The sequence below is a fragment of the Macaca thibetana genome, chromosome 5 (assembly GCF_024542745.1).
Source record: "Macaca thibetana thibetana isolate TM-01 chromosome 5, ASM2454274v1, whole genome shotgun sequence".
NCBI lineage: Eukaryota > Metazoa > Chordata > Mammalia > Primates > Cercopithecidae > Macaca > Macaca thibetana.
Window position 1 is genome coordinate 185,750,604 of NC_065582.1, and position 24,389 is coordinate 185,774,992.

The 24,389-nt window shown below is 43.7% G+C and overlaps 1 pseudogene; it reads left to right on the forward strand.

The window, feature by feature from the left end:
- The first annotated feature begins 430 nt into the window (after window positions 1–430).
- LOC126954475 (wee1-like protein kinase) lies at window positions 431–5,125 on the forward strand (annotated as a pseudogene).
- Window positions 5,126–24,389: the final 19,264 nt, after the last annotated feature.

The following is a 24,389-nucleotide window of genomic DNA, read 5'->3' on the forward strand; positions in this document are numbered from 1 at the left end:
GCCGTCGGTCAAGCCAGGGCTGGAGCGGACACCGTGGGCGGCGAAGAGGAAGCTGGGCCCAGCGCCCTGGGCGAGCCCTGAGCCGCGGAGCCCCGAGGGGTGGAGCTGGGTCTGGCACTGCAGGCAGCTGGTGTCGCAGGTGGGCCACAGCCCAGGACACGCCCAGGCATCCCACCTCATGGGGCTGCACGGGCTGGAGAATGGGGCTAGGGACAGCGCCAGGGCCACCCCGACGCCAGCACCCCTGGCAGACCCAGGGTCCGCCTGTGGAGAGACTGGATAGGTGCATTAAGCGATCAGAAAAGTCACTGGCTGGCTCTGTTGATGAGCAGAACGCTTTCAGAGAAGTGTATGCTCACGCAGTGCTCGGACGGCATTCGCGGAGTTTGACACTTGTCTGCTTGGGCAGATGCTCATATGCTTCCACAGAATGGATATTGTGATGGTGGAAGGTCAGTTGATGCTACAAGTAAAAATTCCAGAATCACAAGTTACTTTTAACAAGCAGAGGTGAAGGATCTCCTTCTGCAAGTTGGCCGGTACTTGAGGTATATTCATTCGATGTCTTTGATTCACATGGACATGTAACCTGGTAATATTTCCATGTCTCAAACCTCAATCCCCAAGGCAGCCTCTGAAGAAGGGGATGAAGATGACTGGGGGTACTGGTCCATTTTCAGGCTCCTGATAAAGACATACCCAAGACTGGGTAATGTATAAAGAAAAAGAGGTTTAATGGACTCACAGTTCCACATGGCTGGGGAGGCCTCACAACCCTGGCAGAAGACAAAAGGCACATCTTACAGGGCAGCAGACAAGAGAGAATGAGGGAAACTAGTGAAAGGGATTTGCCATTATGAAACCATCAGAGCTCTCAGGAGGACTTATTCACTACCAGAAAAGTATTGGGGAAACTGCCCCCATGATTCAATTAACTCCCCCCAGGTTCCTCTCACAACACATGAGAATTATGGGAACTATAGTTCAAGATGAGATTTGGGTGGGGAAACAGCCAAATCATATTATTCCACCTCTGGCCCCTCCTAAATCTCATGTCCTCACATTTCAAAACCAATCAAGCCTTCCCAACAGTCCCCCAAAGTCTTAACTCGTTTCAGCATTAACTCAAAAGACCACAGTCCAGGCTGGGTGTGGTGGCTCATGCCTGTAATCCCAGCACCTTGGGTGACCGAGGCAGGCAGATCACTTGAGGCTGGGAGTTCAAGACCAGCGTGACCAACATGGAGAAACCCTGTCTCTACTAAAAATACAAAATTAGCTGGGTGTGGTGGCACATGCCTGTAATCCCAGCTACTTGGGAGGCTGAGGCAGAAGACTCCCTTAAACCCAGGAGGCGGAGGTTGTGGTAAGCCGAGATCATGCCACTGAACTCCAGCGTGGGCAACAAGAGTGAAGTTCAGTCAAAAAAACAAAACAACAAAAACAAAAACAAAAACCACACAGTCTAAAGTCTCATCTGAGACAAGGCAAGTCCCTTCTGCGCATGAGCCTGTAAAATCAAAAGCAAGTTAGTTACTTCCTAGACACAGTGGGGGTACAGGCATTGGGTAAATATAGCTGTTCCAAATGGGAGACACTGGCCCCAAAATAGGGGCTACAGGCCCCATGCAAGTTCACAATCCAGTGGGTCAAATCTTAAAGCTCCAAAATAATCTCCTTTGACTCCATGTCTCACATCCAGGTCATGCTGATGTAAGAGGTGGGTTCCTATGGTCTTGGGCAGCTCCACCCTTGTGGCTTTGCAGGGTACAGCCTCCCTCCTGGCTATGTTCTTGTGCTGGTATTGAGTGTCTGCAGCTTTTCCAGGTACATGGTGCAAGCTGTTAGTGGAGCTACCATTCTGGGGTCTGGAGGACGATGGCCCTCTTCTCACAGCTCCACTAGGTGGTACCCCGGTAGGGATTCTGTGTAGGGGCTCTGACCCTATATTTCCCTTCCACATTGCCCTAGCAGAGTTTCTCCATGAGGGCCTTGCCCCTGCAGTAAACTTCTCCCTGGACATCCAGGCATTTCCATACATCTTCTGAAATCTAGACAGAGGTTCCCAAACCTCAATTCTTGACTTCTGTGCAGCTGCAGGCTCAACACCATGTGGAAGCTCCCAAGGTTTGGGTCTTGCACCCTCTGAAGCCACAACCCAAGCTGTACCTTGGCCCCTTTTAGCCACAGCCGTAGTGGCTGGGACATAAGACACCAAGTCTCTAGGATGCACAAAGCAGGAGGGCTCAGGGCCTGGCCCACTAAACCATTTTGTCCTCCTAGACCTTCTGGCCTGTGATGGGAGGGGCTGCCATGAAGACCTCTGACATGCTCTGGAGACATTTTCCCCATTGTCTTGGTGATTCACATTTGGCTACTCTACTTATACAAATTTCTGCAGCTGGTTTGAATTTCTCCTCAGAAAATGGGTTTTTCTTTTTTCTTTTTTTTTTTTTTTTTTTTGAGACGGAGTCTCACGCTGTTGCCCAGGCTGGAGTGCAGTGGCGCGATCTCGGCTCACTGCAAGCTCCGCCTCCTGGGTTCACGCCATTCTCCTGCCTCAGCCTCCTGAGCAGCTAGGACTACAGGCGCCCGCCACCGCGCCCGGCTAATTTTTTGTATTTTTAGTAGAGACGGGGTTTCACTGTGGTCTCGATCTCCTGACCTTGTGATCCGCCCGCCTCGGCCTCCCAAAGTGCTGGGATTACAGGCTTGAGCCACCGCGCCCGGCCTTGGGTTTTTCTTTTCTATCACATTGTCAGGCTGCAAATTTTTTGAACTTTATGTTCTCTTGTCTCTTTTTTGAAACGAAATGCTTTTAACAGCATCCAAGTCACCTTTTCAATGCTTTGGTGCTTAGAAATTTCTTCCACTAGATGCCCTAAATCATCTCCCTCAGGTCCTAAGTTCCACAAATCTCTAGGACAGGGCCAAAAAGTCACCAGTCTCTTTGCTAAAACATAACAGGAGTCACCTTTACTCCAGTTCTCAACAAGTTCCTCATCTCTGTCCGAGACCACCTCAGCCTGGATTTCATTGTTCATATCATCATCAGCATTTTGATCAAGGCCATTCAACTAGTTTCTAGGAAGTTCCAAACTTTCCCACATTTTCCTGTCTTCTTCTGAGCCCTCCAAACTGTTCCAACCTCAGCCTGTTACCCAGTTCCAAAGTTGCTTCCACATTTTTGGGTAACTTTAAGGGAGCACTCGACTTTAACTGTACCAGTTTAGTGTATTAGTCCATTTTTACACTGCTGGTAAAGAGATACTCAAGACAGGGTAATGTATAAAGAAAAAGAGGTTTAATGGACTCACATTCCACATCGCTGGGGAGGCCTCTCACTCATGTCGGAAGACGAAAGGCATATCTTATGTGGTGGCAGATAAGAGAGAATGAGAGAACCAAATGAAACAGGTTTCCCCTTATAAAACCATCAGATCTATTGAGACTTATTCACTGCCAGGAGAACAATATTGGGGAAACTGCCCCATGATTCAATTATCTCCCACCAGGTCCTTCTCATAACATATGGGAATTATGGGAGCTATAATTAAAGATGAGATTTGGGTGGAGACACAGCCAAAGCATGTCACTGGGCATCCAACGAAGTTATACTTAAAACAGGTAATTCTGGGTATGTAACAAGGATCTCTAGCCCACAGATTGAAAAGGATGATAGTCCTTTTTTTGGAAATGAAGTTTTACAGAAGAACTATATCAGCTACTAAAAGCAGATATCTTGTACTTGCCCTCACAGTGGCATGTGCTGCTGGTGCAGAATCTCTTCCCAGGAATGGAGACCAATGGCATGGAATCAGATAGAATAGATTACCTCAGATACTACACAGGCTTTTCCAAGAATTTACAGAGTTGCTCAAATTTATGATTCGTCCAGATCCAGAGAGAAGACCTTCAGCAATTGCCCTGATAAAGCATTCAATGTTGCTGCCTGCTTCTAGAGAGAGGAGAACAGTTATGTATAGAACTGAATGTTGAGAAGTCCAAAAATACACTTTTACCTAAAGAAATCATGAAAGCACAGACAGAGAAGGCTGCAGCTGAGGAAGGAGCACTCTTCACTGATCAGAGGCCACTAGGTCCACCATGCAGAGGAACACAACATCTTGACTTCTTAGAAAGAAAATGAAGTGCCCTATCAGCCTTCCAGTATACTAAGCTACTCATTTCCTACCTAACCACCCCACCAAAATAACACTGTGACAAAAGCAAGCTAGGTTGAAATCACTGCTAGAATTCAATTTGCAATTAATCTCTCTTTGGTGTCAGTAGTTTTACTGATTAGGACTTATACTTGTGAATTACAATTGAAAGCTGTACTTTGACCACAGCTTTTTCAGGCTTTCGTGTACTTACCAATCTGTCTTCTGTTAAATGTCAGTCACTAGTGGAGGTTACAGCAGCCTTTCCAAAATTAACCGCTGTGGTGGTGTGTTGCTCTCAGTGTGCTGATGCACTTTAGTGAAAATATCTTTTCCTGTAGTGACCTGGGGAAAGGATTCAAGTGCTTGATGACAAACATATTCTCCTCTCAAAAAGGCAAATGCTAAAACCACTCATTACTACTCAGCCTTTAATGTATCTGTGTGTCACATTTACATTTCTTCTCTTTTTTTTTAATGTGAATTATACTTGTATATCCAATTGAGAGCATCTTTTAGGCACTGCATGAGACATGGGATGATAGTTCTGTGGAAGTATTGCCTTGTGAATTTGCTATTTAGTTTTGTCTTTGCTGTAAACTTGCAGCATTAAACAGACACTGTTGTTAATAGTCTTTCTTTTGAAACAATTATGTGAAATGTACAGCTGCTCTTGATGAAAACAACTATTGGCCTTTTTTCCTTTGAACTTTAAAGCTGGTGAATTTTTAAAAAATGCATCTTCCCCTCGCCTTTGGAATTTTGTATTAACGCCAAATAATAATTACTGAGTTTGTTAATTTTTTCTGGTATTGTACTTGTCTGACTCTAAAAAAAAAAAAGAAAGAAAGAAAGAAAGAAAAACACTAGCTGGGTACGGTGACTCATACCTGTAATCCCAGCACTTTGGGAGGCCAAGGCGGGTGGATCATGAGGTCAGGAGTTCAAGACCAGCCTGGCCAACAGGCTGTCTCTACTGAAAAGACAAAAATTAGCTGGGCATGGTGGCACACGCCTGTAATCCCAGCTACGTGGGATGCTGAGGCACAAGAATTGCTTGAATCAGGACCCAGGAGACAGAGGTTGCAGTGAGCCAAGATCGCACCACTGTACTCCAGCCTGGGCTAGAGTGAGACTCTGTCTCAAAAACAAACAACAACAACAACAACAACAACAACAGCAACAAAAACCCTCCTCCCTCCTCCCCAATTTTGTATACGATTGTACTGTTATTCTGATGTTTAAGGTCTTGCCAGGTTCATCTGCAGTGTTTGTGTATATAAACTGATCTTGGTAATCTGCTACATAGCTGTTTGAAATGCTAGAATTACTTCGGACATTCTAAGTCTTTCACAAAATACATTGTATCTATGATTAGCCATTTGACTAGTAATACTGGCAAGCAGATTTTGCAAAAAGAAATAGAATTTGTCCATTGTTTTCTCACAATTTTGATCTAAAATATGTTTGCTCTTGTCTTTGACTTGTGTTTTATTAATATTGACTGGCATATTAAAGATCACTCTGAGCTTGCCTAGGAAAAGAAAAAACAAAACAGGTCTGTGGGTAGGACTACCAGGCAGAAGGCATGGTGTTAGCACAGGTGTGGGGTTAGGGGAACAAGCACCACAATGCAGGGGCAGGAGGCAGGAGGTGATGACCAAGAAGAGGAAAATCCCCAAACCCAGCAAGTCACTGAGCCAAATGAAAGCCTTTTATCCTGCATCAGCCATTTAACCCCATCAACACTCCAAGTGAACATTCTGTTTTAGAGACACGGATAGTTCTTATTTTCCTGTAATCCTGTAAACGAATCTTATTGCTCTTATCAGCCTGTCCCCAGGACTAAAATCCCAAGTTAGAATACTATTCTTAGGAAGGCATCTTTCTGGATTAGGCTGCAAGGAAATTGAGTTATTTGCTATCAGTCATTCACATGCTGCACAGACATTAATTTACCAGAGCTGTGCTGGGGAATGGGAGGAGCTCATTAAAACCAGGCCTGGATGGTGCACAGAATGTGAAGGGTATAGGGGAACACAAAAAGGCTAGGCCCAAAGACAGTTCCAAATCTAGGAGGCACTGTTATTATGCCTATTTTACAGAGGAGGAAAATGAAGCACAGCAGGTCACTTGATCAACCATTCTGCCCCAGAGTAGAGGAGCCAGGATCTAGACCAGCCAGCTTGCCTTGCCATCAGAGCTCACACACAGAAGCTTGTTCTGCAATGAAGCAGGACTGCGCTATGTCTAAGTACACAAACTCTGGTTTCACATCCCAGCTGCTCTGCTATTTCCAGCTGTGTGACCACGTGCAAGTTACTTGCCCGTGCTCAGTGTCCTCTGTAAAGTCAAGATAGCGGTATCTACCTCATGGAGTCCTTTAAGTGAGTTAATAGTGTAACATGGTATGGTGGCATGCACACAGTCACCATCAGTAAATATAGTCTATTATGCCTGAACCCCAGATGGGCACATGTCCTTGAAAAGTCTAAAACCCAGGACTCTGAAATACAGTCTGTGAGATCCTGGAATCCTCCAGCAGCATTCTAACATCTCTTGGCTACAGAATTGTATGCTGCTTCCCAGGGCTGGAAGGTGTATTTGTATTAATATAGTGTAATAATACGGACATGTGTCCACCTAGTTCATCCCTATAGTAGGCAAATAAGGTGATGTCAAAACCTTGGCTGGGCCCAGCCCTGGTAACCTTCCTTTCTCTCTTTCCTGCATGCTCTCTCACTCATATTCATACATTCCTTACAGGACTGCTTAGACCACAGAAAAGGCAGGAGGGTGAGGAGAGAAGGAGAGTGGGTGGGTGGGTGCAATTGTTCATTGAAGTGTGCTGCCTCTTGCCATGCTGAACTTGTGGGCCCAGGCACTGGGTTTGGACCTGAGGGGGTCTTGTTCTCCCTTTAAGCCTCGGCTGGGTGTGGTGGTTCACGCCTGTAATCCCAGCACTTTTGGAGGCCAAGGTGGGTGGATCACCTGAGGTAAGGAGTTCGAGACCAGCCTGACCAACATGGAGAAACTCCGTCTCTACTAAAAATACAAAAAAATTAGCTGGGCATGGTGGCCCATGCTTGTAATCCCAGCTACTCAGGAGGCTGATGCAGGAGAATCGCTTGAACCCAGGAGGTGGAGGTTGCAGTGAGCTGAGATCAAGCCACTGCACTCCAGCCTGGGCAACAAAAGCGAAACTCTGTCTCAAAAAATAAAAAAAAAACCCAAACAAACCCAAAAAACACTTTAAGCCTCAATTGGCAGCAATCACAGAGCTTTGTCCTTCCCTGTGAGCCTGTCTGGGTGTTTATGCTGGATGACATGCATCCCCTCTGCCAGGGGTGCAGAGTCTATGGCCTGGCCAGGCAGCCATGGCAGATGAGAAGAGCTTCAACATCGACTTTATTGTGCTGCTGGGTTTTTTTTCTGCTCTCTCTCAGCACGTTTCTCATGAGCCATGATCAGCCTCAGGTCTATGGCACCTTCTGTAGCTCTGTCATGGTGACTGGGGACATCATCTGAAGCACATGCCACTGCTACCCCAAGGCAGGTGTTGGTGGGGCTGGGTGGGGATAGGAGGATTGCAGACCATGCCTCTGTCTCATAAATCAACTCTTGATCCTTCAGTCATCTTCTCATTCTCATTTTGACTCTCTGTTTACTTCTTTCTGGTCTCCTGAGCATTCATCCATCCATCCATGTTTCCATCTGTACTTTCATCCACCCATCCATTCATCTAGTCATCCATCACTTAGCAGAAGGATTGATCAGAAGCCCCCAGGATCTGGAGCCATGAATGAAACACCACGGAGGAGACACAGTGAAACACAACATATTACTCATGTGCTTAAACTAAAAGTCAATGAGTGCTTTCCACCTGCCAGGCACTCCTGCATTTAGAGTGCAGTTCTGCCCTTATCCTGATCTTTTTGGTGCCTTCCGTAGTTCCATTTTATAGCAGAAAAAGCTGAGGCTCAGAAAGTGAGGTTCTATAACTGGCCGAGTTTGGATTGGAGCTCAGATGTGCAGATGTAGGCATCATTCTCTTTCTTGAGTTCTCCACCCCAGGGCCCCAGAGCAGCTTAGCTTTCTGGGGTGGGTCAGGTCTAATCTTGGTGGAATGCATTGAGCAATTCTCTATCTTTTGGAGTCTTAATGTATTCTTAGCCCTACATGTGATTTAGTGATGAGAAAAACACTGGTTTGAGAGTCCTATGTTCTAGTTCCGGTTCTGACTGAAGCTTTGTGTGTTATCTTTGTCTTTCTGAGCCTCAGCGTTTTTATATGAAAAATGGGATGCAAGCCTCTATTTTGCACCACCTCACAGGGTATAAAGATCAAAGAAGAGATGGAATATAGTAATTTTTTGTAAACTCTAGAGTGTTGTATGTGGGTGAAAGGCTCCCAGGTGCTGATACCTCGGAGAAAAGGACATGTCAGCTCCCAAATGAAGTCTCTCACTCTTTCATTTTTATTTTTAACTTCAAACACAAAAATGTTTTTCTTGAAGTACATGCTTAAAAAGCTCCTATTGTTATGGGCGGGTCTTTGTTCTTAGTGCTCCCAAGATGTGGCCCGCCTCCATTGGGAGCTCTAAGAAAAAAGACCCGCGCGTAACATTTAGTGGCCTCATATGGGGATTCTCCAAAGCAGTGAGTAATATCGGACCACTTTCACTTGCTATTCTGCCCTATCCTTCCTTAGAATTGGAGGAAAATACCGGGCACCTGTCAGCCGGTTAAAAATGATTAGCATGGCTGCCGGACTAAAGACTCAGGTGTTAGGCTTCCTGGGAAGGGCTAACAACCCCCAACGCTTCTGGGCTGGTAGTGTTGGTCTGCCGGGAACCAGCTTCCACTTTCACAATTTTCCTGGGGAAGCTGAGGGCTGACTATAGGCAGAAAACTGTATCCCAAACTCCCAGCATTAGCCAGTTGAGACTATGGTGCAGCCAGAAGTCTCTACCCAACAGTCGCCCATGCATGTGCCCTTACCTTTCCTTCTGACCCATACCTCCTGGGTCCTGACCATGACGTTTTTGAAAGTGTAGCCCCAAAATTCTCCTTACCTCTGAATCTACTTCCTCCGATCCCTGCTTCCTAGGTCCTTATGGTTCAGACTTTCATTTCCTCTAGCAAGTTATATCTCCAAAGGAATCTAAGGAAGCTCTATGCTGCATCTTTAGGCCCCTAGGCTATGAACCCAGAGCGTCTTGTCCCTGGTATCCCTCCCAATTTAGGCATACAGCTCTTGACATGGGCAGTTATGTGGGACCCGTTCCTCACCACCCTTGCCAGGTTCCCAAGTTTGTAAATGGCTAGGAAGATTGCTCTCCCATTGTGTAAGATGCTCTCCTTCCCCAATTTCTACTCCGCTTACCCCTCCACAATGCAATCTCCAAGCCTTGGTTCCTTGGCCAGGGCCTTAGAACTGATGGCCCAGTACTTTAACAACTGGAACTGAGTCTATGACAACATAATAGATCAGGATGAAAGCAAATTGAGTAAGTCAGAGAGAGAGAGACAGAGAGGAAAGAGAGAGAGAGAGAAAGAGACAGTGGAAAGAGAAGCAGAGAGAGAAGGGAAAGAGGCAGAGAGACAAAGAGGGAGTCAAAGAGAGAAAGAAAAAGAAGTAGTAAAGAAAAAAGTGTGCCCTATTCCTTTAAAAGCCAGGGTAAATTTAAAACCTATAATTGATAATTGAAGGTCTTCTCCATGACCCTATAACATTCTAATACTACCTTGTTGTCAGTGTAAACAAGAGCGTAGCCTGAAAACACTGAGACCACCGACAGCCCGTAGACTTCCTATCAAAAATTCGTAACCCAGTAACCCGCGGATGGGTCAAATGCATTCAATCTGTAGTGGCAACTTCTTTGCTAACAGAAGATAGTAAAACAATAGCTTAGAGGAAACCTCACTGTGAGCACACCTCACCAGTTCAGAGCTATCCTAAGTAAAAAAAAAAAAAAAGCAAAAAGGTAGCTTACTAACTCAAAAATCTTAAAGTGTAGCCCTATTCTGTTAGAAATAGGCGATTTAGGCCGGGCGCGGTGGCTCAAGCCTGTAATCCCAGCACTTTGGGAGGCCGAGACGGGCGGATCACGAGGTCAGGAGATCGAGACCATCCTGGCTAACACGGTGAAACCCCGTCTCTACTAAAAAATACAAGAAAACTAGCCGGGCGAGGCGGCGGGCGCCTGTAGTCCCAGCTACTCGGGAGGCTGAGGCAGGAGAATGGCGTGAACCCGGGGGGGCGGAGCTTGCAGTGAGCCGAGATCGGGCCACTGCACTCCAGCCTGGGACACAGAGCAAGACTCCGTCTCAAAAAAAAAAAAAAAAAAAAAGAAAAAGGCGATTTAACATTAATAGCTGAAAATTCCCTTAACCCAGCAGATTTCCTAACAGGGGATTTAAATCTTAATTACCATACAGAGGTCCGACCAGACCTAGGAGGAACTCCCTTCAGGACAGGATGATTAGATGGTTCCTCCCAGGTGACTGAGAAAAAAACCCCAGTGGGTATGCTATAATTGACAGGGAGACTCTTGTGGAAGCAGAGTTAGGAGAATTGCTTAATAATTGGTCTGCTCAAACGTGTGAGCTGTTTGCACTCAGCCAAAGCCTTAAAGTACTTACAGAATCAAAAAACGATCTCAATCCTGACTCAAAAGATTACCGACACCCTCTCTAAATGAATTTGCATAAGAACTGTTGTTTATGGGGATGCATCTTGATGGGGCAGCTGGGTTGTTATGAAATACTCAGGAACCCAGCCCAGCTCTAGGACTCACCCCTGAGCACAAAGGCAATGTTGGGTGTGCTGGTAGAGGACCACTAGAATCCAGCAGCCCGGACCCCTTTCTTGTGGTCAAGAAAGGTGGGAAAAGGGGTGCAGGACTGCTACATTGGTGAGCATAATTAATCTGATAAGCAGTGGTCCACATGTGGTTATGCACCCTGGAAAGGAATAAGCATGAGGACCATAGAGGATGCTCTAGGACTCATGCTCATTGGGGTACTGGCATCCCTATGTTCTTTTTTCAGATGGGAAACGTTCCCCCAAGGCAAAAACGCCCCTAAGATGTATTCTGGAGAATTCGGCCCAGTCAGAGCGCATGTATCTTTTTCCCTCTCAGATTTGAAGCAAATTAAAATAGATCTCCGTAAATTCTCCGATAACCCTTATGGCTATGTTGATGTTTTACAAGGGTTAGGACAATCCTTTGATCTCACATGGAGAGATATAATGTTACTGCTAGATCAGACACTAACCCTAAATAAGAGAAGGGCCGCCATAACTGCAGTCCGAGAGTTTGGCGATCTCTGATACCTCAGTCAGGTCAAAGACTGGATGACAACAGAGGAAAAAGAACAATTCCTCACAGGTAAGCAGGCAGTTCCCAGTGTAGACCCTCATTGGGATGCAGAATCAGAACACGGAGATTGGTGCCACAGACATTTACTAACTTGTATGACAGAAGGACTAAGGAAAACTAGGAAGAAGCCTATAAATTATTCAATGATGTCCACTGATGGATGTTAATGATGTCAATAACACAGGCAAAGGAAGAAAATCCTACTGCCTTTCTGGAGAGACTAAGAGAGGCATTGAGGAAGCATACCTTTCTGTCACCTGACTCTGTTGAAGGCCAACTATCTTAAAGGATAAGTTTATCACTCAGTCAGCTGCAGACATTAGAAAAAAACTTCAAAAGCCTGCCTTGGGCCCGGAGCAAAACTTAGAAACCCTATTGAACTTGGCAGCCTTAGTTTTTTATAATAGAGATCAGGAGGAGCAGGCAGAATGGGATAAATGGGATAAGAAAAAGGCCACTGCTTTAGTCATGGCCCTCAGGCAAGTGGACTTTGGAGCCTCTGGAACAGGGAAAGGCTGGGCAAATCAAATGCCTAATAGGGCTTAAGGACACTTTAAAAAAGACTGTCTGAATAAAAATAATCCCCCCCCTTGTCCATGCCCCTTAAGTCAAGGGAATCACTGGAAGGCCCACTGCTCCAGGGGACGAAGGTTCTCTTAGTCAGAAGCCACTAACTAGATGGTCCAGCAGCAGGACTGAGGGTGCCTGGGGCAAGCACCAGCCCATGCCATCACCCTCATTATGCCCCGGGTATGCTTGACCATTGAGGGCCAGGAGGTTAACTGCCTCCTGGACACTGGCGCAGCCTTCTCAGTCTTACTCTCCTGTCCCGGACAACTGTCCTCCAAATCTGTCACTATCTGAGGGGTCCTAGGACAGGCAGTCACTAGATACTTCTCCCAGCCACTAAGTTGTGACTGGGGAACTTTACTCTTTTCACATGCCTTTCTAATTATGCCAGAAAGCCCCACTCCTTTGTTAGGGAGAGACATTCTAGCAAAAGCAGGGGCCATTACACACTAGAATTAGGAGAAGGAAAAAGGGTAAATATATATATAGACTCTAAGTATGCTTACCTAGTTCTCTGTGCCCACGCAGCAATATGGAGAGAAAGGGAACTCCTAACTTCCAAGGGAACACCTATCAAACACCAGGAAGCCATCAGGAGATTATTATTGGCTGTACTGAAACCTAAAGAGGTGGCAGTCTAACACTGCCCGGGTCATCAGAAAGGAAAGGAAAGGGAAATAGAAGGGAATCGCCAAGCGGATACTGAAGCCGAAAGAGCCGCAAGGTGGGACCCTCCATTCGAAATGCTCATAGAAGGACCCCTAGTATGGGATAATCTCCTCCGGGAAACCAAGCCCCAGTACTCAGCAGAAGAAATAGAATGGGGAACCTCATGAGGACATAGTTTCCTCTCCTCAGGATGGCTAGCCACTGAAGAAGGAAAAATACTTTTGTCTGCAGCTAACCAATGGAAATTACTTAAAACCCTTCACCAAACCTTTCACTTACGCATTGATAGCACCCATCAGATGGCCAAATCATTATTTACTGGACCAGGCCTTTTCAAAACTATCAAGCAGATAGTCAGGACCTGTGAAGTGTGCCAAAGAAATAATTCCCTGCTCTTTAGGCCATACATTTCAATCCCTGTATCTTTAACCTCCTTGTTAAGTTCATCTCTTCCAGAATCAAAGCTGTAAAACTACAAATAGTTCTTCAAATGGAGCCCTAGATGCAGTCCATGACTAAGATCTACTGAGGACCCCTGGACTGGCCTGCTAGTCCATGCTCTGATGTTAATGATGTTGAAGGCACCCCTCCCGAGGAAATCTCAACTGCACTACCCCTACTATGCCCCAATTCAACAGGAAGCAGTTAGAGCGGTCATCGGCCAACCTCCCCAACAGCACTTGGGTTTTCCTGTTGGGGGGGGGAGGGACTAAGAGACAGGACTAGCTGGATTTCTTGGGTCGACTAAGAATTCCTAAGCCTAGCTGGGGAAGGTGACCACACCTACCTTTAAACACAGGGCTTGTAACTCAGCTCACACCCAACCAATCAGGTAGTAAAGAGGGCTCACTAAAATACAAATTAAGCTAAAAGCAGGAGGTAAAGAAATAGTCAAATCATGTATCACCTAGGAGCACAGGGGGAGGGACAATGATTGGGATATAAACCCAGGCATGCGAGCAGAGAGTGGTAACTCCCTTTGGGTCCCCTCCCATCATATGGGAGCTCTGTTTTCACTCTATTAAATCTTGCAACTGCACTCTTCTGGTCCGTGTTTGTTCCAGCTTGAGCTGAGCTATATCGCTCACCATCCACCACTGCTGATCACCACTGTCACAGACCTGCCACTGACTTCCACCCCTCCAGATCCAGCAGGGTGTCCACTGCACTTCTGATCCAGCAAGGCACCCATTGCCACTCCCGATTGGGCTAGAGGCTCGCCATTGTTCCTGTGTGGCTAAGTGCCCGGGTTCATCCTAATCGAGCTAAACACTAGTCCCTGGGTTCCACGGTTCTCTTCTGTGACCCATGGCTTCTAATAGAGCTGTAACACTCACTGCATGGCCCAAGGTTCAATTCCTTGTAATCCATGAGGCCAAGAACCCCAGATCAGAGAACAAAAGTCTTGCCACCATCTTGGGAGTGGCCCACTCCATCTTGGGAGCTCTAAGAACAAAGACCATAACGCTGTTGATGACTAAATTAATATTTTTCTTATCAAAATATTTTAACTTACCCATTTTGATGAAGGTATTGCTGGTAAGTATCCATTTCCAGCTTTAAGAATAATTTTTCACATTTCCATTTATATTTATTATTCTGGTTTTGGTTCTATACAAGTTATGGACATTTTACTTCCATCCTTGTAAAGTATATATTTTTTCTCTCACTGATTTATAGTGTTTTTTCTCCTCTTTGATGTTAGGTGGCTTGACTATTTTTGGTATTTAATTTATTTTTTGACCCACTGTGTTTCTTCTTTTAAAGACTTAGGCTGGGCACGGTGGCTCACACTTGAAATCCCAGCACTTTGGGGAGCCGAGGCAGGTGGATCACCTAAGGTCAGGAGTTCAAGACCAGCCTGACCAATATGGTGAAACCCCGTCTCTACTAAAACAAATACAAAAATTAGCCAGGCGTGGTGGTGTGCTCCTGTAGTTCCAGCTACTCAGGAGGCTGAGACAGGAGAATCGCCTGAACCCAGAAAGCGGAGGTTGCAGTGAGCCGAGATGGCACCACTGCCCTCCAGCCTGGGGCAACTAGAGTGAGACTCCATCTCAAAAAAAAAAAAAAAAAAAAAAAAGACATGTCTGGTTTTCACTTTTAGAAACTTAGAAGACACCAACTCTGAATATTGACTTTACTTTTGAAAATATGTTCTGAGAAAAAAATAGATCTTTTTTTTTTTTTTTGAGATGGAGTATTGCTCTGTCACCAGGTTGGAGTGCAGTGGCATGATCTTGGCTCACTGCAACCTCTGCCTCCTGGGTCCGAGCGATTCTCCTGCCTCAGCCTCCCAAGTAGCTGGGATTACAGTCACCCACCACCACGTCCAGCTAATTTTTGTATTTTTAGTAGAGACAGGGCTTCCCTATGTTAGTCAGGCTGGTCTCAAACTCCTGACCTTGTGATCTGCCAGCCTCGGCCTCCTAAAGTGCTGGGATTACAAGTGTGAGCCACACGCCCAGCTGAAAAAAATAGATTTATTTCTTCTCATTCTACTTTTCATAAATGTGTATTTGTGGTTATATAACTTCTCCTTTTCTGCTTTTACACTAATTCTGCTCGGTATTATAGTTCCCTAATTTTCTCATTAGCTCAGACTAATTTAATGTTTCACTCAAATGTTGTAAATTAAATAGACTGATTAATTTTTAATTGTTTACTTTATATTTGACTTTTTTCCAAATAAGATTTGTCACCCTTATAGCTTCTTTTTTCTTCCACATTATTAATATATTTACTATTTTCCTCACTATATTGACTTAAAACTTTTTCTTTTTTTTTTTTGAGACAGAGTCTCACTCTATCGTACAGGCTGGAGTGCAGTGGCGCGATCTCAGCTCACTGCAAGCTCCACTTCCTGGGTTCACGCCATTCTCCTGCCTCAGCCTCCTGAGTAGCTGGGACTACAGGCACCCATCACCACACCTGGCTAATTTTTTTTATTTTTAGTTGAGACAGCGTTTCACTGTGTTAGCCAGGATGGTCTCGATCTCCTGACCTTATGATCTGCCTGCCTTGGCCTCCCAAAGTGTTGGGATTACAGGCAAGAGCCACCATGCCCGGCCTAGAACAGGTAAGATTTTTCTATTTATCTATTAGCCAGGAGTACTGGGATACCAAAACTAGATAAAAGGATCACAAATAAAGATGACCGTGGACCAAAATCCTATATAAATACAGAATTCCTGATGAAATTCTCAGAAATGTTAGCAAACTAAATTTAGCAATATGTAAAACTGATTACATACAATGACCAAAGTAATAGTTTTTCACAAATGCAGTGTTGCCTTAATATTTTAAAAATCAACATATTACAAAATGTTACTTGAACAATAGAAAAAAGTGACAACTTAAATAGATGCAAAAGTTTGACAAATCCAGCACCTATTTATGATAAAACACTCAGAAAACGACTAGAATGGAACTTCTAAGACCTGCTAGAAAGCATGTATAAAAAAATAACAGCTAATAGTATACTTAATGGTGGATGACTGCAGACTTTATTTGTAAGTTCAAAAAATGGAACAAGAATGTACATTTCTTCCACTCTGTTTAACATTGTACTGGAAGCACTAACCAGAAAACTATACTAGAAAAATAAATAAAACTTTCGGATTAGAAAAAAGTAGAATACTATTTTCTTGCCATAATGTTGTATAAAAATCTATTATAAATTTACCAAAAACTTAATTGAACTAATAAAAAAAGTTTATTAATGTCACAAAATACAAGATTAATATACAATATTAAATAATACTTTTATATAACAGTAATTGACATACTAAAAATTAAGTCAAGAAAACATTTATTAATAATAACATTGGAAAAACCATTTAGGAATATATTTTTAAAAGCAAATACACATACTTTACAGTGAAAATTTTCTTAAATGCTGAAAGAAATTTTTTTAAGTTTTTTTTTTTTTTTTTTTTTTTTTTTTGAGACGGAGTCTCGCTCTGTCACCCAGGCTGGAGTGCAGTGGCCAGATCTCAGCTCACTGCAAGCTCCGCCTCCCAGGTTCATGCCATTCTCCTGCCTCAGCCTCCCGAGTGGCTGGGACTACAGGCGCCCGCCACCTCGCCCGGCTAGTTTTTTTGTATTTTTTTTTTTAGTAGAGACGGGTTTTCACCCTGTTCTCCAGGATGGTCTCAATCTCCTGACCTCGTGATCCGTCCGTCTCGGCCTCCCAAAGTGCTGGGATTACAGGCTTGAGCCACCGCGCCCGGCCAGAAATTTTTTGAACTATAAGGAAAGATACATCTAATATTCAAGATTATCAATAAGAAATGTTAATATCAAAATACCCAAAGAAAACATTTACAGTAGCTGGGCGCGGTGGTGCACACCTGTAATCCCAGCTTCTTGGGAGGCTGAGGCAGGAGAATTGCTTGAACCCAGGAGGCAGAGGTTGAAGTGGGCCAAGATTGCACCATTGCACTCCAGCCTGGGTGACAAGAGCAAAACTCTGTCTCCCCCCCCCCAAAAAAAACAACAACAACAAAAAAAAACCAAAAAAAAATTTACAGATTCAATGCAAATTTCAAAGTAAATTATTTTCAATGTAAGTTGACAAGCTGATCTTTGAAAATTCTATATAGATGTGCAAAAAAATCAAACACACCTGAGAATTTTGAAAATAAAAACAAAATTAACTTCCAATATCAGTTCTTACTAAAATGTTATCATAACCAAACAGTATGGTACTACTATAAGGGTAGATTTTGGGGACCTATCCACGAGTGACACAGAGCCAACAAAACTCCCACCCCCAGCCAAGAATAGGGGTGAGAAAATCTGCAACCCTAGGAAACCACACTTCTCCCACAGATCTTTGCAACCTTGGATCAACCCTTGTGAGCCCACTTGACCAGGGCCTTGGGCCTGACACACAGAGTTGTGTGGAGTCTCAGTAGAGCAGCTGCTCAGACACACACAGAGACCCAGGAGCTTTACATACTTCAGCCCTGGGATTTCAAACAAAGGTGACTGCAAGGTGGGAGTCGGTGGGTGCCTCCAGGAAGGGGCTGAATCCAGGGGGCGGAGCGGCATCAGTCTGTGGGCCCCACTTCCCCCGCACCTCACATGACAAGCCCCACTGGCTTGGAATTCCAGCCAGCCTGCCAGCAACAGCCTAGCACCTGACTGAGATGGGTCTGAGGCCCTGGGGGAGAGCCAGGCCGCCATCTTTGCTGCTTGGATGATGGCTTTGTAGAGTCCAAACAATCCGAATGAGGAAGGGACCCCACAGCACGGCGCAGCTGTTTTACCAAAATATGGCCAGGCTGCTTCTTCAAATAAAAACCCAATCCATTATCCTCGTTGGATAAGTCTTCCCAGCAGGGGCCTCCAGCCAGCCCCACCCATATTCTATGAACAGAGTTCTGATTTCTCCCTAAGATGGAATGCTCAGAAAGGGGAAGATGGGCTGCTACCTTAGCTGTTTGGGTGACTCGGCCATTCCAGCCTGTGGCTTTGGAGAGTTCAAGCTGACTGGGACAAAGGTGGTTCCCCAGCATGGAACAGCTGTTTTGTGGAGGCATGGCCTGACTGCTTCTCTAAATGGGACCCCAATCCATTTTTCCTTGCTGGGCAGGTCCTCCCAGCCAGGGCTTCCTGCCACCCATGCCCATGTTCTGAGGCCACCAGAGTTCTAATTTCTCTCTGGGATAGAGTGCCCAGGAAGCAGAGTGGGTCACCATCTTTGCTGTTTGAGCATCTCAGCCAGTGTAGTCTGTGGGCCTTGGAGAGCCCAAGACAATTGGGGGCTGAACAAATCCCCAACACAGTACAGTCGTTCTACCAAAACAGGGCCAGACTCCTTCTTTAATTGGTTGCTCATCCCCTTTCTCCTCATTGGGTGAGACCTCCAAACTGTGGTCTCCAGCCACCTCCTACAGTTGTGTTCAGGCAGTCAACAGGTCAGTAACCCCTGGGATGGAGACCCCAGAGGAATGTTCAGGCTGCCATCCTTGCTGTATTGCAGCCTTACCTGGTGATACTTCCAGGTACTTAAAAAACCAAGGTGACTGCTGGGCCTGGTGGCTCACGTGGCTCACGCCAGTGATCCCAGCGCTTTGAGAGGCTGAGGTGGGTGGATCACGAGGTCAGGAGTTTGAGACCAGCCTGGCCAATATGGTGAAATCCTGTCTCTACTAAAAATACAAAAATTAGCTGAGCATGGTGATGTGCACCTGTAGTCCCAGCCACTCAGGAGGCTGAGGAAGAAGAATCGCTTGAACCCTGGAGGTGGAGGTTGCAGTGAGCTGAGATTGCACCACTGCACTCCAGCTTGGGCTACAGAGCGAGACTCTGTCTCAAAGAAACAGAATAACAAAAAAACAAACAAACAAAAAACCAAGTCTGGAGTGGACTCCCAGCAAACAACAGTAGCCCTACAAAAGAGCAACCAAATGATTAAAAGAAAAACAGACAAACAACAACAAAAACTCCCCACAATAACCCCATCCAAAGGTCAGCAACCTGAAAGATTGAAAATAGATAAGCCCACAAAGATAAGAAGTGGCACAAACATGATGAAAACTCAAAAAGTAAGGGTGCACCCTGTTCTCCAAATGACTGCAACACCTCTCCAACAAGGGTTCAGAACTGGGCTGAGGCTGAAATGGCTGAAATGATAGACGTAGGCTTCAGAATGTGAATACAAATGAGCTTTGCTGAGCTAAAGGGGCATATTGTAATCAAATGCAAGTAAGCTAAGAATCATGTTAAAACAATGCAGGAACTGACAGCCAAAATGGCCAGTATACATAGAAACATAAATGACCCAATAAAGTTGAAAAAACACACTGCAAGACATTCACAATATAATCACAAGTATTAATAGCAGAATAGACCAAGTGGAGGAAAAACATCACAGAGCTTGAAGACTGTCTTTCTCAAATAAGACAGGCAGACATGAATAGAGAAAAAAATGAAAAGGAATGAACAAAACCTCTGAGATGTATGAACATATTTCAGGATATCATCCGGGAGAACTTCCTCAACCTAGCTAGACAGGCCAACATTCAAATTCGGGAAATGCAGAGAACCCTAGTAAGACACTCCATGAAAAGACCACTCCCAAGTCATATAATCATCAGATTCTCCAAGGTCAAAATGAAAGAAAAAATGTTAAGGGCAGCCAGAGAGAATGGTCAGGTCACCTACAAACAGAAGCCCATCAGACTAACAGCAGACCTCTCAGTGGAAACCCTACAAGCCAGAAGAGATTGGGGGCCAATATTCAACATTCTAAAAGAAAAGAAATTCCAACCCAGAATTTCATATCTGGCCAAACTAAGCTTCATAAGTGAAGGAGAAATAAGATTTTTTTTTTTTTTTTTTTCAGACAAGCAAATACTGAGGGAATTTATTACCAGCAGACTTGCCTGACAAGACCTCCTGAAGGAAGCACTAAATATGGAAAGTTACCATTACCAGCCACTACAAAAACATACTGAAGTATACAGACCAGTGACACTATGAAGCAACCACATAAAGAAGTCTACAAAATAACCAGCTAGCATCATGATGACAGGATCAAAACCACACACAACAATACTAACCTTAAATATGAACGGGATAAGTGCCCTGGTTAAAAGACACGGCATGGTAAGCTGGATAAAGTACCAAGAACCATTGGTATGTTGTCTTCAAAAGACCCATCTCACATGCAAAGACACACATAGGCTCAAAATAAAAGGATAGATGAAAATTTACCAAGCAAATAGATAACAGAAAAAAGCAGAGGTTGCAATCCTAGTTTCTGATAAAACAGACTTTAAACCAACAAAGATCAAAAACACAAAGAAAGGCATTAAATAAGCGTAAAGGTTTCAATTCAACAAAGAGTGAACTATCCTAAATATATACGTACCCAACACAGGAGCACCCTGATTCATAAAGCAAGTTCTTAGCAACCTTCAAAGAGACTTAGACTCCCACATAATAGTAGTGGGGTACTTTAACAACTCACTGATAATATTAGACTTCAAGATAGAAAATTAACAAAGATTTCAGGATGTGAACCCAGCCCTAAATTAAGTGAAACTGATAGATACTTACAGAACTCTCCACCCCAAAATAACAGAATATGCATTGTTCTCATCACCACATACAACTTACTCTAAAATTGACCACATAATCAGAAGTAAAACATGCCTCAACAAGTGCAAAAGAACTGAAATCATAACAGTGTCTCAAACCACAGTGCAAGCAAATTAGAACTCAAGAGTAAGAAATTCACTCAAAACCATGCAACTACATGGAACTTGAACAACCTGCTCCTTAAGGATTCGGGGTAAATAATGAAATTAAGGCAAACATCAAGAAGTTCTTTTAAACTAATGAGCACAAAGAGACAATGTACCAGAATCTCTGACGTGCAGCTAAAGCAGTGTTAAGAGAAAAACGTGTAGCACTAAATGTCCACATTAAAAAGCTAAAAAGATCTCAAGTTATCAACCTAACATTACAACTAAAAGAACTAGAGAAACAAGAGCAAATAAACCCCAAAGCTAGCATAAGACAAAAAATAACCAAGATAAGAGCTGAACAGAAGGTAATAGAGACACAAAAGAACCCCTTCAAAATATCAACAAATTCAGGAGCTATTTTTTGAAAAAATTAATAAAATAGACTTCTAGCTAGACTAATAAAGAAGAGGAACGATTCAAATAAACACAATCAGAAATAAGAAAAGAGATATTACCACTGACTCCACAGAAATACAGATAACAAACAGAGAATATGATAAACACTTCTACATACATAAACTAGAAAATCTAGAATAAATAAATACATTCTTGGACATATAACCCTCCCAAGACTGAACTAGGAAGAAACTGAACCCCTAAATAGGCCAATTATGAGTTCTGAATTTGAGACAGTAATAGAAAACCTACTGACCCAAAAAAAGCCCAGGATCTGACAGATTCAAAGCTGAATTCCACCAGAGGTACAAAGAAGAGCTGGTACCATTCTTACTGAAACTACCCCCCAAAAAGTGAAAATGATGGACTCTTCCCTAAGGCATTCTATGAGGCCAGCATTATTCTGATACCAAAACCTGACAGAGATACAACAACAAAAAAAGAAAACTTTAGGCCAATATTCTTGATAAACATCGATGCAAAAATCCTCAACAAAATACTGGCAAACTGAACCCAGCAGCCCATAGAAAAGCTTATCCACCACCACCAAGTAGGTTTCATCCCTGGTTGGCTGAACATACAGAAATCGATATATGTGGTTCATCACATAAACACAACTAAGGACAAAAACCACATGATATTTCTCAATAGATGCAGAAGTGGCCTTTGATAAAATTCAACATCCCTTCATGTTAAACACTGTCAATAAACTAGGTATTGAAGGAACATACCTCAAAATAATAAGAGGCACCTATGACAAACCCACAGCCAATATTATACTGAATGGGCAAAAGGTAGAAGCATTTGCCTTGAAAATCAGCACAAGACAAGGATGCCCACTCTCACCACTTTTATTCAACACAATATTGGAAATTGTGGCCACAACAATCAGGCAAGAGAAGGAAATAAAGTGTATTCACATAAAAAGAGAGGAAATTAAACTATGTTTTCTGCAGACGACATGATCCTATATCTAGAAAACCCCACTGTCTCAGCCCAAAAGCTTCTTATGCTGACAAGCAACTTCAGCAGTGTCTCAGGATACAAAATCAACGAAAAAAAAAAAAACTCTAACATTCCTATGTACCAAAAACAAGCCAGTTGAGATCCAAATCAAGAATGAACTCCCATTCATAATTGCCACAAAAGGAATACAATACCTAGGAATACCGCTAACAAGGGAAGTGAAGGATCTCTTCAAGAACTAAAAGCCATGGCTCAAATAAATCAGACTTGACACAAACAAATGGAAATACATTTCATGCCCATACATAGGAAGAATCAATATCATGAAAATGGCCATACTACCCAAAGAAATTTAGAGATTCAATGCTATTCCCATTAAACTACCATTGACATTCTTCACAGAACTAGAAAGAAACTATTTTAAAATTCATATGGAACCAAAAAATAGTCCAAATAGCCAAGGCAATTCTAAGCAAAAAGAATAAAGCTGGAGGCATCACGCTACCTGACTTGAAACGATACTACAGGGCTACAGTAACCAAAACAGTCTGGTACTGGTACAAGAACAGATAGATAGACCAATGGAACAGAATAGAAAACCTATAAATAAGTCTGTACATCTACAGCCACCTGGTCTTCAACAAACCTGACAAAAACAAGCAATGGGAAAAGAATGTCCTATTTAATAAATGGTGTTGGGAGAACTGGCTAGCCATATGCAGAAAATTGAAACTGGATCCCTTTCTTACACCATATACAAAAATCAACTCAAAATGGTTTTAAGACTTAAATGTAAAACCAAAAACTATAAAAACCCTAAAAGAAAACCAAGGCAATATCATTCAGGACATAGGCATGGGCAAAGATTTCATGACAAAGATGCAAAAAGCCATTTCAAGAAAAAAATTTAGGCCGGGCGCAGTGGCTCAAGCCTGTAATCCCAGCACTTTGGGAGGTCGAGACGGGTGGATCACGAGGTCAGGAGATCGAGACCATCCTGGCTAACACGGTGAAAACCCGTCTCCACTAAAAAATACAAAAAACTAGCCAGGCGAGGTGGCGGGCGCCTGTATTCCCAGCTACTCGCGAGGCTGAGGCAGGAGAATGGCGTGAACCTGGGAGGCGGAGCTTGCAGTGAGCTGAGATCCGGCCACGGCACTCCAGCCTGGGCGACAGAGCGAGACTCCGTCTCAAAAAAAAAAAAAAAAAAAAAAAAAAAAAAAAAGAAAAAAATTTAAAAATGGGATCTAATTAAACTAAAGAGCTTCTGCACAGAAAAAGAAACTGTCAACAGAGTAAACAGATAACCTACAAAATGAAAAAAATTGCAATCTATACATCTGACAAAGGTCTAATATCCAGCACCTATAAAAACTTTGAACAAATTTACAAGAAAACAAACATTCCCCCTTAAAAGTGGGCAAAGGATATTAACAGACACTTCTCAAAAGAAGACATACATGTGGCAAAACAACATATGAAAAAAAGCTCAACATCACTGATCATTAGAAAAATGCAGGCCAAATGCAGTGGCTCACACCTGTAATCTCAGCACTTTGGGAGGCTGAGGTGGGTGGATCACTTGAGGTGAAGAGTTCAACACCAGCATGGCCAACATGGTGAAACCCCATTTGTACTAAAAATACAAAAAATTAGCCAGGCATGGTGGTGGTGGTTGTAATCCCAGCTACTCAGAAGGCTAAGGCAGAAGAATCACTTAAACCTGGGCGGTGGAGGTTGCAGTAAACCAATATCATGCCACTGCACTCCAGCCTTGGCAACAGAGTAAGTCTCTGTCTCAAAAATAAATAAATATAAATTCAAATCAAAACTAAAATGAGATATCATCTCACACGAGTCAGAATGGCTATAACAAAAAAGTCACAAAACAACAGATGCAGGTAAGGTTGTGGAAAAAAAGGAATGCTCTTACACCATGGGTGAGAGTGTAAATTAGTTCAACCATTGTGGAAGACAGTG